The following is a 17,080-nucleotide window of genomic DNA, read 5'->3' on the forward strand; positions in this document are numbered from 1 at the left end:
GAAAATACAACAAAATAAATAACTAACTGGAGAAGTGGCGAAGAGTCCCTTCTCATTGTCAATGTCGACCATCTTCGCCTCCGCAGATGCTGCTGAGTTCCCCCTGCAGCTTGTTTGTTGCACCTGCCGTCTCTTGAGTCTCCACAATCATGTGTCTTCACAACTCATGTCAACTTTCAGGCAAGTTTGTGATCAAGCTGTGCAAGGCGCAGTGCGCCTGCGTGGCCGGGAGTTCCCCTGCACTAACTGTTCCTGGTGCTGATCTGGAAGGGGGTAAGGCGGGAGGTAGCGGGGAAAGCTGAAGGTGAGAAGGCGGTGGATGGTCGAGGCGATCGTCGTCCCTTCGGTAGGTTAAATCCCCACGTTGTTGCCTCGATTGCTGTGAATGTGAGACGGGAGTGTGCGCGCACTCCACCGTCTCTCTGCTGCTTTCGCTTCTATTTATTGAGGGTTTTAGTTTGTTAAATCTGAGACATGGGGAAGTAACTGGGCACCTTAGAGAAAAGCGACAGTAGCCAGATTGCACATGCTGGTCGCTGTTTATTGTTTTTTTTTCCCCAGAGAAATCTTAAACTGTATGTTTAACCTGATGTGTAGCATAGCATTCACCGCTCCTGTTAATTCCATGTGCGCGCTGATACACAATCAGCTTCGCACTGTGTTTTACTTGAGTGTTGTTTTTAAACAGTATGAGGCATCTTAAAAAAGTTTAGGCTGAGCCGATACAGATGCTGTTGCCGGCGATGAACCTGCTTTGGAGGGAAGCCAGCGTTCTTCTGGGCGTTCGGTCGCTTTCCTTGGCGGTTCAGCGTGGGACAACAGTCGGGGATCAATGGTCACCTGCAGCAAACAAGGCGGTGGCTTTGCTGCACAACTAAAGTAGTGGCTTCTCGGGACGGGTGTAGCGATGGCATTGAGAATTTACAGGAAGCTGTAATAACATTCAAAAAGCAAATCAAGGAAGATTTTTAATGAAATTTGATGGTTTGAAACCAGGGGTGTTAGCGGGCACGTGTGTGTGTGTTTATAATGAATATGGCCAGTTTTATATATCTGCTTATTCGTGTGTCCTACATAGGCAAATCAGTACTAGCAAACCAACCACCAGAGCGGCAGCTTTCTTGAACGAATGCCAAGAATTGCACACTTGCTTAATATTTTTATTTCGATTGCACGTGGCGACATGAATGATGAATTGTGACAAAATACTTAAACATTAAAAAAAAGTGGTCCTATGAACAAAAAGATTTAAATTGATACGTCGGCTAATATTTTTAGATACCTATTTGCTGCAAACATCGGAGGCTTTCCGGGAAACTGAAAGTAAGTTTGACTGCGCTGGTGTACTGCCTTTATCTGGCGAAACATTCCCAACAAACCGGGAATTTCTAAGCGCAGTAGTCTTTTGGAGTTACTGTGTTGCCTTTGCGTCCCAGCAACTAAAAAAAACATCTTCCCAGTTCAATTGCATCGGTGGAAAATGGTTATTGGCAGCAGAGATGGAGAGATGTTTATACTGAATTTGTAGCCGGAGCCAGCATTAAAACAGTGTTGGCATGGAATTGGTTTTGGTCTATTTTAAACATGTATGCTCAAGCAACTCATTAATAAGTGCAGCAGGTCAGGCAGCCTCTGTAGAATGAGAAAGAGTTAACTTTTCAGACTGAAGACCTTTCATCAGAACTGCGAAAAAGCGAAATACAAGTTAGTTTCAAGTTGCAGAGGCGTGGCGGCAATGACTAGGACAAAGGGAACCTGCAGAGGATGCAGCAAGGATTGCAAGAGGAAAAGTTGTGAAGCACCGAATTCCATAATTTTAGGTAACTAGCTTTCACTGTGTGTATCAGAACAGGCCATTTCTACTGTGCCATGTATTTGTGATAGGGGCTCAGTTTTTCCCACTCTATTAGCACAGCACAGCCTGCGGGATATGTCCTGTAGACCTGCATTTTGCAAATTTTATGTTCCTTTGTTTGTGTTCTAACTCTGTAGCCACCCAGTCTGTAGCTTCGTTCACTTTTTCTCCAGCTGGATTAACCGGATGACCTCTACAGTTTATCCCCACAGCTGTCAGGAATATTCCCTTTGCCTTATCCATTGCTTACCCCCCCCCCCCACCCGCCATTGAAAATTAAAGATAAGATAAGATTTCTTTATTAATCACATGTACATCGAAACACACAGTGAAACGCATCTTTTGCGTAGAGTGTTCTGGGGGCAGCCCGCAAGTGTCGCCACGCTTCCAGCGCCAACATAGCATGCCCACAGCTTCCTAACCCTTGTCTTTGGAACATGCGAGGAAACCGGAGCACCCGGAGGAAACCCATGCAGACACGGGGAGAACGTACAAACTCCTTACAGACAGCAGCCGGAATTGAACCTGGGTCACTGGCGTTGTAAAGCGTTATGCTAACTGCTACACTACCGTGCTAACTTGTTTTCTCTCTTTCCCGCTTTTGATGAAGGGTCTTCCACCTTAAAGCATTGACCCTGTTTTTCTTTCCACCAATGCTGCCTGACCTGCTGAGTATTTCCAGCAGTTTTTGTTTTGTTAATAAATGCAGTATTAGATGCAATCCCAAGGCCATAACTTCATGCACAAGAAATTAATTAAGCTGCTGCTCTCATAGATAGAAAGTTACTTCTGCTTTTCAGCAACCCCAGTAATGGTGTGACTTCAGTATCCTGGTCCAAGATGGCTAATAGCCTGGCCAATATTTATCCATGAATCAAAAATCACTCAAAGAGATTGACAGGTCATTATCACATTGAACTTTGTGACATCTGGTTGTGTCTTTTCCTACCCTACAACAAAACTTCATTGGCTGTAATGTGCAATGGTTGTTCTGTGCTTTCAACACAGAATGGAAACAGCCCCTTTGTCCCACTGAGTCCGCACCAAGCATCAGCCACCCATTTACACTAACCCTACATTAATACCATTTTTGATTTTTTACCATGTCCTAATCAACTCCCCTCATATTTTACCACTCAGCTACAGACTAGGGGCAATATATAGTGGCCAATTAACCTACCAATCAATATATCTTTGGGATGTGGGAGGAAACTGAAGCACCTGGAGGAAGTCCATGTGGTCACAGTGAGAACCTGCAAACTCCACACAGACAGCACCCAAGGTCAGGATTGGACCTAGAGTTTCTGGTGCTTTGAGACAGCGACTCTATTAGCTGTGCCACTCTGCTGCAAAAATTAAGTTGTCTATTGTGAATCTTTTTGTTCTTTTGAAATTCAATAGTCTGGATATCACCATTTTTTATTCATTCTAAAGCCCATAAAGGGCAACTGTGAGGGTGGAAAACAGAGATATTGTACAGACAGCTTACCTGTCTTCTCAAAAGAGGCAGGTGATGCAGATGTTATAGTTAAGAAAGAGCAATATTATGTCCAAAAATTGAAAGAGGGAAGATACTAAGGGATCATAAATGTGGAACACTGAAATGCCTGGTTAAATTATGCCCCTGGATGAAGACAGGAAACATCATGTTCAGTTGTACCTGGCCACAAGCATCATGCTAATGAAGTAGATGTTTGGTGATGTGGGAGTATCTGGAACTAGGAGCCATAGAGAAAGAGACTAATTTTACTTCACAGCCACTGGTCTGTAGCCTCCCAAATCAAGTACTTATCCAGGTACTTTTTAAATGGAAGGAGGGTTTCTGCCTCCAACACCCTATCAGGCAGCAAGTTTGAAAACTCCACGATTACTTGGGTGAATTTTTTTCTGTGCTTTCTAGTATCTTCTAAGCAAAATATGCCTTTCCTCTTTACTCTGGCCAGCCCTCAATTACATTTCTTTTCATCTTTCTATATTCCAAAGTAAATAATCAGAACCTAGCCATTTATTTCCTAATAACCAAACTTCCCTGGCCCTTGTGAATTTTTGCTACATGCTCTCTAGGGCCCATCACGTTCTTCCTGAAATGTGGTGACTACCACTGAGGGCTTCATACAATTCACTGTGACCTTACTGGTCTAATATGCTGAGCCTTAGACATTAAATGAAAGGGTCCCATTTGTATTTAACTATCTTACCCAACTACCCTACTGCATCAAGGGATTTGTGGACATCCACACCAAGACCTATTTGTTCTCCACCACTGTTCTGTACTTAACATACCATTGGTTAAAATAAAAGGGAAGGAATGGACTTTAATAATGGTTCAAGGGAAGTTCAGTGTGGATTTGTTGGGGAAATAGATTAACTTTCCAGAGGAGAAAACAAGGGTCATAGCACTTTTGATGTATTCATGGATTTTGGTAAGGTCATTCACAAAGTCCCACATGACATTCTGATCAAAAAGTAGAACTCCAAGGGATATAAAGGAACGTGGGTTGGATCCAAAATGAACTCAGCGGCAAAGTGCCAAGTGTCATGGTTGACAGGTGTTTTCATGACCAGAAGGCTTTTGGCTGTGGTGATCTGCAGAACTGTGCTTTTCATGGTATCCAGCACTAACTTCCTTGGCTGTGTGTTGCTGGTGAGGATAGAAGCTATAGACAGCAGGAGTTATTTGTGGAAAGGGTCAGAGGGAGAAGGAAGGGCAGAAATATGGCAAATGGAATTCTATTTGAAAAGTATGGGCCCTGGGATGGTTAAGTAAAGCATGGAAATATGCAGTACAGAACAGTGGAGGAGAGCAAATTGTTCTTGTCTACAAATCCCTGGAGGAAGCATAACAGCTAAGCAAGTCAGTTAAAAATGCAAATGGGACACTTCCATTTAATGTCTGACACACAGCATATTAGATCAGTGAGATCACGGTGAGATTGTATAAATCATTAATTCTGGTCACCACTTTTCAGGGAAAATGTGATTGACCTTAGTGAGCAGGTAGTTATTTGGAAAAAGTGGCTGGATTTTGTTTATTTACTTTTTAGTTACTTTGGACTATTGGAAAATGAAAGGAAATATAATTAAGTGCTAGCCAGAATGAAGAGGAAGGACTTAATTTGCTCAAGAGATACTAGAAAGCATGTAATAGGTAAATTGGTAAAACTAACTAGTAAATTGGTCACATGTGCTGAGGTATAGTGAAAAGATTTGTTTTGCATGCTATCCGTACAGATCATTTCATCTCATCAGAGTACTGAGGTAGTACAAGGGAAAACAGTAACAGAATGCAGAATTAAGTGGTACAGAGAGTGCAGTGCAGGCAGACAATAATGAGGTAGATTGTGGGGTCAAGAATCCCTCTCATTGTACTAGGAGACTGTTCAATAGTCTTATAGCAGTTGGATAGAAGCTATTCTTGAGCCTAGTGGTGTGTTTTCAGGCTTTTGTATCTTCTGACTGATGGGAGAGGGGAGAAGAGAGAATCTTCTGAATGGGTGGGGTCTTTGATTATGTTGGCTGCTTTACTGAGGTAGCGAGAAGTGTAGACAGAGTCCATGGAAGGGAGGCTGGTTGCTGCAACTCTGTGTAGTTTCTTGCAGTCTTGGGCAGAGCAGTTGCCATTCCAAGCCATGATGCATCTGGATAGGATAGTTTCTATGGTGCATCTGTAAAAATGGGAGAGGGTCAAAGAGGACATGCCAAATTTCTTTAGCCTCCTTAGGAAATAGAGGCACTGGTGCACTTTCTTGCCCATGATGTCTATGTGTTTGGACCAGAACAGACTATTGGTGATGTTCACTCCTAGGAACTTAAAACTCTCAACCCTCTCAACCTCAGCACTGTTGACCCTTGAAAATTATTGAATAATGTCAAAATATAATAATTATTAAAAAATTTGGAATGGCACTTAGCATGCAAGCATTTAAGTTGTTTAAGTTGCCATCGTAAGAAACTGAGGAAAATACATTGTATACTGAGGCGAATGGGTGGTTTCACAATAGGGTTGAGTAATCTGTCTCTTTGTATCTTTCTGGACCTCATTACACAACAAAGGACTGGTATAGTTGTGGTATCAGTTGTCGACCCTATTGTTGGACTAGGGACAGGTGAAGGTCTCTCGGGTAACAAGGTAACTGGAATGGAGTTGTCAGGACTACATGCTAATTTTTTATTCTCTTTTTGATTCATATTTACGCCAACATTACATTCACAGTGAAGTTGTATTCAAGTGATACGTGTTTAGCTACCTGAAGCAGGACCCATAAAGAACGACCCCCTACTGTTATCCTAACACCACCATCCTTTCCCCATATTACTATTACCTGATCCTGATTATCAACAGACCTCAGTCTTATTTCTTTTTCAAAATTTCATTTAACTTCTTCATTAAGTCGCACAACCATTTCATCTCTCCGTTCCACACAGTCTGTTATTCCCATGATATCTGATGGAATCCAAATGAATTATTTTGTGAATGCCATGAATAGTTCATCCGTAACAATCCTAATCTTCATTCTTTGCATTTGTCCAGGTTACTATTCGATTGGCCAGTAGTACACTGTTGGTCAACATGCAACCTTCAGGAGAACTGTTATCAGGCCACTTAGCAACAGTATTCCAACCCCAATCATTCGAATACCTGGAAAAGAACATCAAGAGCAGTTTCTGTACTTATCTAAACATCTGATATTTCTGGTGTATTTCCTAAGTTCAACTCTTCCATCTCCCGCTTTATCCCCACAAGATCTGGTGAGGAACGCAGTGTCCCATCTGCCTTTCTTTCCCACTGTCTCTGCCGCCGCTTGGGCAATTGCAGCAGTTGCTGAGCTTTAACTTTCCCCTTTCTAATCTCCAGACTCAAAAAGGAAGCAGCTGCCCAGCTGAATGGGGAGGCACGTGCTCCTTCGTCCTCATCACTTCCAATTGGCTGAAAAACAAAACTAAGAGCATTATCATCCTAGTCCAGAGCATCCCACTGACAGTGTGTTCTGTGAACCTCAGCTACAAAAGGGTATTGACTTTCTCCAAAGGGTTTAAGTTGGTTAATATGATATCAACCCAATTTGTCAGGAGCAATCTGAACTCTACATACTGATCGACTGACTCTGTCGATAATGTCACATGGCCCTATGAATCTCAGAGATGTAAAGGGGTCTGGTTGATGTATAGTGATCATAACCTTCTGTCCTGTTTCTAACTCCCTAGGTTTTGTTTGCACATCAAAATAAGCCTTACTCTGCTGTTTATTTCTTTCCATATCATGAGCTGCAACATAATGGATTTCCTTAATGGTGTCGATCAACTGTTGTACCCATCTGTCCTTTAAAATACCATCATACTCAGGATCAGACAAATCCAGCCCGACCAAGAATTCTAACCTTCTTATTTCTCTTCCAGTCAGTAGCTTTAAAGATGTAAACTTAGTAGAGGAAGCCACAGTGTTAAGAATTATGATATAGTAAAACAGTGACCCATTTTTGCTAACATCATCTTTAGAGTCCTATTCATTCGTTCAACAATTCCACTGGATTGGGGTTGATAAGGATTTGGAACTTCTGTTTCACACCAAACAGTTTCATCAGATCTTGTATCACCTGTGTGGTGAAATGAGAGCCTTGATCTGATTCTAGACTCCTTGATAATCCCCAACAGGTAAAAACCTCAAATAGAATTCTGGCTATAACCTTAGCAGTGTTGACTCTAGTTGGGAGTGCCTCACTTCATTTGGTGAAAGCACTGACTATCACCAGGATATATTTCAATCCACTGGGAGATGAGTATAAAGGTCCCAATCTGCAAGTTAGTCCATGGCCCTTCTATAGGGCATGTTTGTCTTAAAACTGCTTTCCTAGCCAATCTATTTGGATTATACTGGGCACAAATCAAACATCTCTGACAATAATGTTCTACATCTCCCTGCGTTCTTGCCAACACACATTTCTTCAACAGTTCCATAGTTCTGTCTGCTCCTTGATGCCATAAATGTCATGGTACCAATACATCATCTGATTCCTTTCACCTTCCAGCACCATAAATCCATCATTATAAAGTACAATCCCATCCTGTACCTGTATTTCTAGATATTTCCCATATTCTTCAGGTTTCTCTCCCCTCTGTACCTTTGCTAATTCCTGATCCTGTTTCTACACCTGGACTAAGTGGATATGTATACTCTTTGTTGGTGTCTGTGTCATCATCCCCTTTATATCCAGACTCCATTCTTTCCCAGATCTCGCTCCTAGTTTGGCTCACTCATCTGCCTTTCTGTTCCCTTCTGGGAATGTTTTTAGGTGAGGCTTCACCTTTGTTATTCCATAAGTGTTTCCTCTTGCCTCCCCAAATATATAGTTCATCAAGGGTGCTGATTGTAAAGGTTTACTGTCTGTTGAAACGTAACCTCTGGCTTCCCATAATGGTAGATATTCAGTCAAACTATTACAAACATACTTCCTATCAGTATTATCACCTCTGAAGGATATCTGTCTGGATGGTTAACAACAAAAGCTATAGCAGCAAGCTTTGCCGCTTGTTAGACCATAAGACATAGGAGCAGAATTAGGCCATTTGGCCCATCGAGTCTGCTCCACCATTCAACCTTGGCTGATTTATTTTTCCCTCTCAACCCCATTCTCCTGCCTTCTACCTGTAACCTTTTGATGCCCTTACTAATCAAGAACCTATCAACCTCCGCTTTAAATATACCCAATGACTTGGCCTCCACAGCTGTCTGTGGTGATGAATTCCACAGATTCACCACCCTCTGACTAAACAAATTCCTCCTCATCTCTGTTCAAAAGGGACATCCTTCTATTCTGAGGCTGTGCCCTCTGGTCCTAGACTGTCCCACTACTGGAAACATCCTCTCCACATCCACTCTATCCAAGCCGATCAATATTCGGTAGGTTTCAATGAGATCCCCCCTCATCCTTCTAAACTCCAGTGAGTACAGGCCCAGAGCCATCAAATGCTCCTTATACATTAACCCTTTCAAACCCTGGATCATTCACGAAAACATCCTCTGGACCCTCTCCAACACCAGCAAATCCTTCCTTGGATATGGGCCCAAAACTGCTCACAGTACTCCAAATGTGGTCTGACCAACACCTTATAAAGCCTCAGCATTACATCCTTGCTTTTATGTTCCAGTATAACATCTTCAGTCCTGCATTCACCACCCTTCTTCTCAAATTTGTCTGCATGTTGCCTGAAGTTAAACTCTTATCCCTTTCTAAACTTTTTGTCTTATTCTTTATTCTGGAGACTTCAATACCCTCTCCTGCACTCTCCTTCCCTTTTACTTTATCCATACTTTTTCCATCTGTTGAACCCACCCTCCTACTATTTAGTTTAAAGCCCTATCCACAACCCTAGTTATGCGATTCACCAGGACCCTGGTCCCAGCATGGTTCAGGTGGAGCCTGTCCCATGGGAACAGCTCCCTCCTTCCCCAGTACTGATGCCAATATCCCACTAATTCAAACCCACTTCTCCCACACCAATCTTTGAGCTACACATTTAACTCTCTGATCTTATTGATGCTGTGCCTATTTGCACGTGGCTCAGGTAGAAATCCAGAGACTATTACCTTTTTGGTTCTGCTTTTTAATTTAGTCCCTAGTTGCTCAAGTTCCCTCAGCAGAACCTCTTTCCTTGTTTCACCTACGTCGTTGGTATCCACATGGACCATGACCACTGGATCTTTCCCCTCCCATTCCAAATTCCTCTGCAGGTCAGATGAGATGTCCCGAACCCAGGCACCAGGCAGGGACTCTCAATCCTTGCAACAGAGAATTGTGTCTATTCCCCTGACTATACTATCCCCAATTATAACTACATTTCTCTTCTCTTCCCCCTTTTGAATGGCTCCCTGAACCACTGTGACACGGTTCAGTTGCTCACCCTTCCTACAGCCCCACTCTCCTCCTCACAGGGAGCAAGAATCTCAGACCCGTTGGACAAGCTCAAGGGCTGAGGCTCCTCCAGCACTACCTCTTGGATCCCCCTACCTGCCTCACTTGCAGACACACTCTCTTGTCCCTGACCACAGACTGAATTTGACGTAGATAATCTAATGGGTGTGGCTGCCTCCTGAAACACAGCATCCAGGTTACCCTCTCCCTCCCTGATGCATCACAGTGTTTGAAGTTCAGATTCCAGGTCATCAACTTTGAGCCTGAGCTCCTCGAGCAGCTAACACTTGCTGCAGAGGTGGCCACCACAAACCACAATGGTGTCTATCAATTACCACATCATGTAGATACAACACATCACCTGATCCTGCATCCCTACTTTATTTAATTAGTTGTAATTTGGTGTCTTTTTATTTAACTATTATTAAAACTTTACCTGTTCTTAACTGCTACTCACCTGTGCCTCCTCGCCAAAGATTCCCAGTTCTACACTGGCCCACTCTCATAATAGCTGTTCTGCTTTACCCTACCTTCCTTTTATTGGCTGAGTTGCCACACACTTAGCCCATCAGTTCCTCTCCTCTGCTGCTCTGCCTGCTGTAACTGGAGAAAACAAGCCCTCAGCTGAAAAAACAACTTGTGCAGTCATTGTCTTAAGTACTTGATTGTGGCACTCTCTATCTCTGCTCCTTCCTCATCCTCTACATAAATGCCACATCCTGTAAATTCTCTTCATCCTGAACTGATGATGATGACAGACCAACCTTTTATCTGCATGACTTTATTCCCCTATCCCAATTTTAAAATGGGAATGAATGGTCCCTTCCATTCCTATGCTATTGTTACCTGACACCCGTGGGGTTCTCCTTGACAGATTAGATTGTCAGCAAGCATGCTTGTACTCTTCACTCTTTCAACCATGACATTATGACCCTGTAATAGCAATGTCCACCAAGCTATTTGATTTTGACGCTGACTGTCCTATCCTTAATGCGCCCATCCAGCAAAGGTTGAATTGGGGTATGCTCTGTTAACATATTTAGCGGATTAAGTCCTACAATATAAGCAACATAGTTAACTACCCAAAAGATTGCTAGCAGATGTCGTTCATATGTTGTATATCCCTGTTCTACTGGAGTAAGCATTGGAGATGCATACGCCACTGGCTCCAGTCAGCTGTGCATCTCCTGGAGTAATGCAGCTGAAGATGTGTGACTAGTGGCAGCGACCTCCAAGAAAATGCCTCAGAAAGGTTTTGGGGCCTTAAGAGCAGGTGCTTCTGCCAGACTACTTTTAAGATCTGATACTACTTTTGTACTGTTCTGGTTTCCATTTCCGCGGAACACCTTTCTTCAAGAGATCCATAAGTGGGAACACCTTAGTGGCAAAGCCATCTATATGGTCCCTACAATACCCCACCAAACCCAGAAACGGCCCCCGCCCTCTCACATCAGTGGCGAGGGGTAGGTTTGCCACTGCAACCACGCATTGTTTATTAATTTCTTGTCTCCCAGGGATTATGACTGCTCCCAAGTAACTGACCCGCTGTTTCATAATTTGAACCTTTTTAGGTTAACTTTTAAACCCAACCTCTGTAACAGCTGCAGTAGATCTTTCAAAAATTGGTAATGCTCCTCCTGGGTCTCTGTAAACAGCAAGTCATCTACATATTGAATTAGGCACTGGGGAGCTGAAAAAGTTTTCAGCCCATTTGCCAACCATTGATGGAAAATGGAGGGCGGGTTATGAAACCCTTGCAGCAAAACTGTCCATGTATACTGTTGTCTCTTCCAAGTGAAAGCAAATTTGTATTGACACTCCCTTTCCAGAGGGATAGACCAAAATTCATTGCTTATGTCCAGTACAGTGAACCACTGCACTTCCATATTTTGCTTAATCATGGTTTGGGGACTTGTGGCTACAGTAGAGGCAGTTAAAGGGGTAACTTTATTCAGTTCCTGATAGTCTATTTTAAGTCTCCAACTTCCATCAGGATTCCTGACTGGCCATATCGGTAAGTTATTCGTAGATGCTATTTTTTGCAGAACTCCCTGTGCTAACAAGCTCTGAACAATTTTCTCTACATCTGCCTCTGCCTGTTTCGGAAATCCAAGTTGCCTCTGGAATTTTGGATCAGGGCCTTGCACGTACACCTTTCCTTGGATCCTGCCACAGTCGTGCTTATGCTCAGAAAATACTGCCTGGCAATCTGAAATAATTTGTCTGGCCCATAAGTCCTCTGTCATTGTCCTCTGCTTTCACCTACATCTCTACAACTGTACATATTCTCTCCTTGTATCGTCCTACCAGAATGTCTGTAGGCACTTGCACTCCACGATATTGAACTGACAAACCATACAATTAATCGGATCAAAACTCAAGCCTGCTTTCCTAATGAAATCACTTCCCAAAATATGTTCTTGAGTGACTGGCAGGTGGATTAGCATAACTGAGTGGGGCACACTCAGTTGCCCCAATTGTATGTTCAGTGGTGTAGTTAAGTCCCCCACTTGTGAATGTTCAGCAAATCCAGTTAAAAGAATTGTATCTTGTATTTCCCAACTCGGTACTTTAAATGTGGATGTGTGTAGGGTGGTTCGAGAGTTTCCTGTATCCCAAAGAAATATAGGGTGGCCTCCTACCCTATGTTCTACAAGGAGTTTACCAGTACCATCCCACCTTGCAGTGCGCACCCATGTAACCGACGCCTGACACTGTCATTGCGAACCGGGACCCCCTGTAGGTAACTCTGGATACAGTCATGGTGCCTCTTCTACAACCTGGACATGACATTGTAGGCAACATGGTGGACCTTCCAGGGGCAATGAAATGGCTGTTAAATTCTGACTATTCCGAACCTGTCTGGGTTGCTGGCAATTTCTCGCAAAATGACCTTCATGTCTGCAATTAAAACATTTCCATGTATTCATTGGAGGGGAAGTATGGGGATTCCGACCGCACCCTCTGCCATCCCCTCTAAGGGGTTGTGCTGCCAAGTATGACAGCAGCAAACCTTGATAGGCACCCTGTCTCCCCTCATTCTGTTACTGCACACCTTGTTCCCTTAAAGGGGCCATTTTAGATCCTTGTTTTCCTTTCTCCTCCTCAGCCCCTTTCTCCCATACAACTATCATCCTTCTGAGGACCCATGCTTCAGTATGTGTTGGATCCATGGGATCAAACATGTCGTGCACTTTCCTAGCCTCCTCAGCACTGTGGGACACCAGGGTCCTAAGCCAGTTACTACTCTGTTGAGTCAAATTCCATCTATCCAGCATAGGACCATAAACACTCGAGAAAACCAGCCACAATCTTGTCGCAAATGCAGAGGGGTGCTGCCTTTATGCAGAGCCTCGATTAATCCCTGCAGCTTCCAATATCGCCTCCCGTAAATCAACCAGGGTCTCCTGGCCTTGTGCCAGCTCCTCCAGCAGGGCTGAATGCAGCAATGAATTTGGACATGGAAGGGTTTGTGACCCTGTGCTGCCGAATGTGCTGACAAAGTTCTCTAGGATCCTCCCCCAGCCTATACTTGGGTATATTTGCAGCTATAGCACTTCATTGGGCCATGTCAAAAGGAGTGTCACAACCAGTCCCCCTGGCTGCAGTGTCTCCTGAACTCTCTCCATTATCACAGGTGCCATTGGGGCCGGGAGCTGAAGGCTCAGAGGGAGGCAGCCTATAACCCCAATCATCCTCAATATTGTAGTGTATCACCTCGTCCACCAAGTCACCCAATCTGCATCATCATCATCGATAGTCCTTGCCCCAAGTGCACATATCACTCCTCTCTGAGCTGAGAGGTGACCTAGCAGCTTCTCGATCTTTTTTAAACACTTGGTATGATCAACGCTGCTTCTCTTCTTACCTAGTGCCGACTTCTGCCGTCCATACATCCTGGCACAGACTTTTCCATTTCTCTACTTCCATATTCGCCTTTTTACACTCCTCGTCACTTTTCTCTGTCTCCCTTGTTGCACGTTCACATTGAACCTGAAACTGACTCGTGTGCATCAAATACGCCTGCCCCTGCTTCCGCAGCATTTCATATTCTTTCCTCTCTCTCTCCAACTCTTCATTGCGTAGGGAACTGCATAGATCATTTCCCATTTTGATATCCTAACCTCCTAACCTATGTGCTGGTTCAACTCGAAACAGGGTCCCAGAACCTTCTTTTCTTTCAAGCCCACGTAAGGGATGCCAAATATGTTGACCTGCTGAGTTCCTCCGGCATTTTGTGTTTGTTGCTCCAGATTCCAGCATCTGCAGAATCTCTCATATGTTGACCCTCACCTTGGTTAACTAAGTTAGGTTAGATAAATGACCACACAAATCCTAATTCGTTCAAACTACTCGCAACGCTATTATATCAACTTTATTATATCAATGGATATATCCACGTGAGTTACGTTGACCCCGGGCCAACAATTCCTGAATGCTATTTATCATTTAGTACCAGTCCTCACCCAAACTACTTCTCCTGTTTACAACACCGAAATAGGGGATCTCTCGTTGGCCAAATGATTGATGCTTCTTCTCCCTGCCACTGGCATAGAGTTCTTCCTTGCGATTGTTAGTCTCCGGAGTTCTTGCTGCTTTACTTCTGAAACCCTTCATTTTTATTCTTTTTTCCTTTATTAATTCTGCACTGTTATACTTCGATTCCATTGGTTCTGATTTATCGGGCTAGCCTGTGTCCACCTTCCATTGGCTCTGGCCCAAGACCATGGATAGCATTACCTCGGTGCTCTTCTCCCAAATAAGGACTTGCCTCTGATGTCATTCCTTTGCTCTTCAGGCCACTTCAAACCAGTTGCATCCAGTTCAAGTCAGACAGTGGGCTCGGGTGATTTCAGTTCACAGACACAGACTATTCTTCTTATAAACCTGTGTTGATTCTTCTGCCTTATCAAAGAGCATCCCACAAGTAACTTCTTATTTGGAAACGATCTTTAATTTAGCAGATTATCGGTAGGGCCTTCATTACGTCCCCTTTCAACTACTTTGATTCAGTAAGAGTTAGTTCGGAAAACCACCATTCAGAAAATGGTGGTCACAAAATGGCAGCCTCCATTTCTTCCACCACATGGCAAAAGCAAAGATATTTGTTGTGCCTACTTGTCCACTGTCCTTGACTTGTTCCAGCTATCTGTTTTGTAGATTTTTAATTTCTTCAGATCAAAGGTGCCACTGATGTAAAAGGAATGTGAGCACCACTCCTCTTCCTGAAGTCAACAACCAGCTGTTTTGTTTTCCTGACATTGAGGGAAAGGTTGTTGTCATTGACACCATGCTAGTAAGATCTTTAACTCCTTGACACCACACTACTAGGTTCTTTATCTCCTAATGGCAGGGACTTGGGCATGGGGTTGCGAATTCACACAAGTAAATGTGGAGCTTTGGTGTTGGAGGCAGAAACTCTCCTTCCATTTCAACAGGCTGGATGCAGGGATGATGTTTCTCTTGTTGAGACATCTATAACTAGGGTTTGTTGTCTTAGAATAAGGGATGGACCATTTAGAATTGAGAAAAAGAGAAATCTCTTCACCCAGAAGATGGCAAATCTTTGGAATTCTCTCTCCCAGAGGGCTGTGAAGGTTCTTCTGTGAATTCATTCAAAACAGAGACTGATAAATTTCTAGATATGAAAGGAATTGAGGGAATGTAGGCATGGGAACATGGCACTGAGGACAAGGCTCAACAATGATCTTGATGAAGGTGCAGTAGGCTCAAGGGCCAGATAGCCTACTCCTGTTCCAATTTCTTATGTCATTAAATTAATAAGAGTATTAGGAAAGCAGAGAGAGGGTAAGGCCTTTTAGAGATGTGAAAAGTTACTTTTGTGTGAAGTCAGCGAATACAGATTGGATTCTGAATGAATATCTAGCAGCTGTCTTTACAAATAGTACAGATACGACAGTGGCGTTCAAGATGCTCTTAGATAGGCGCATGAATATGCAGGGAGTGGAGGGATATGGATCATGTGCAGGCAGAAGGGATAAATTTGGCATCATGCTCGGCACAGACATCGTGGGCTGAAGGGCCTATTCCTGTGTGTTCTAAAAGAGGGATGATACTAATGTTGTCGTGCAGCAAGAGTGTGAAATATTAGATAAGCATAGTAGAAAATGGAGTTTTGAGGGTTTAGCACGTTTGAAAGTGGGAAACTTGCCAGTTATAGATGAAGTATATCCTGGCAACACAAAGAAGCAAGAGAGGAAACTGCAGAGGCTCTGACCATTGTGTTTCAATCCTCCCTGGTTACAGGAATGGTGCCAGAGGATTCGAGGATAATTAATTTACTGTATGTAAAAGGGAGGAAGGGATAAACCAAGTAAGTACAGGTCAGTTAGTTTAACTTCAGTGGTGGGTCAATTACTGCAATCAACTCTGAAGGACAGTATGCACCTTCATCTATAAAGAAATTGATTGTTCAGAGGCAGCCAACATGGATTTGTTGAAGGAAGTTCACGTTTGACTAACAAGATTGGGTATTTTGAGGAGATAACAAGGATGTGTTTAATGTTGTCTACAGGGAACCTTGCAAAGCTTTTGAAGAGGTGCCACGTGCAGGCTAGCCAATGAAGTGAAAGCTCATAAGAATCAAAGGAAGTGGATAAATTGGATCCAAGATGGGCTCAGTGGCATTAAAAAGAGGATAATGGTTGACAGGGGTTTTTGTACAGTAACACCATTATCAGCAGGGTTTCACAAGGGTTCACACTCAGACCCTTGCTTTTGTTGTATATTTTTAATAATTTAGACTTACATATGGGTATATGATGAAGAGGTTTATAGACAATGCAAAAAATTGGCCTCATGGTTGTTGAGGAAGTCAAAAGTCTTTGACCAAGAGAATGTTAAGGTCTGGATAGTTGGAAAGAAAAGTGGCAAATGGAAGTTAATCCAGGAAAGTGTGCAGTAATGGATTTGAAGGGGGAGACGAATGTGAAAAAAAAAATGGGAGGATAAAAAGCATAGGGAGTGAAGGACCCCAAGGTACATGTCCACATATACTTAAAGTAGAGGGGCAGGTTAAAAAAAGCATTTGGATGCTTTGCTTTATTAGCTGAGACATAAAATACAAGAGCAGGATGATTAATCTAGAATTGTATTTATTGCTTGTTAGGCCATAGTTTTATGATCACCGCATTAGAGGAAAGTTGTGACTGCATTGGAGAGGGTGCAGAGGACATATACCAGGATGACCAATTTTAGTTATGAGGTAATAACGGATAGGCTGATATTGTTTTCCTTGGAATAGAGGAGGCTGAGGGGAGATTCAATTGAGCTGTATAAAATTCTGAGGGGGCTG

At 43.2% G+C, this 17,080-nt stretch overlaps 1 protein-coding gene across 1 annotated transcript in view; it reads left to right on the top strand.

Annotated features, from left to right (window-relative positions):
- The first annotated feature begins 269 nt into the window (after positions 1–269).
- Positions 270–17,080, top strand: part of ciita (class II, major histocompatibility complex, transactivator) — a 55,199-nt gene continuing 38,388 nt past the window's right edge. Inside the window, exon 1 of the mRNA XM_052021743.1 lies at positions 270–346. The gene's annotated coding sequence lies outside the window, so the exon portion shown is untranslated. The remainder of the gene's footprint in view (positions 347–17,080) is intronic.

The sequence above is a fragment of the Pristis pectinata genome, chromosome 8 (genome assembly GCF_009764475.1).
Source record: "Pristis pectinata isolate sPriPec2 chromosome 8, sPriPec2.1.pri, whole genome shotgun sequence".
Classification (NCBI taxonomy): Eukaryota; Metazoa; Chordata; class Chondrichthyes; order Rhinopristiformes; family Pristidae; genus Pristis; species Pristis pectinata.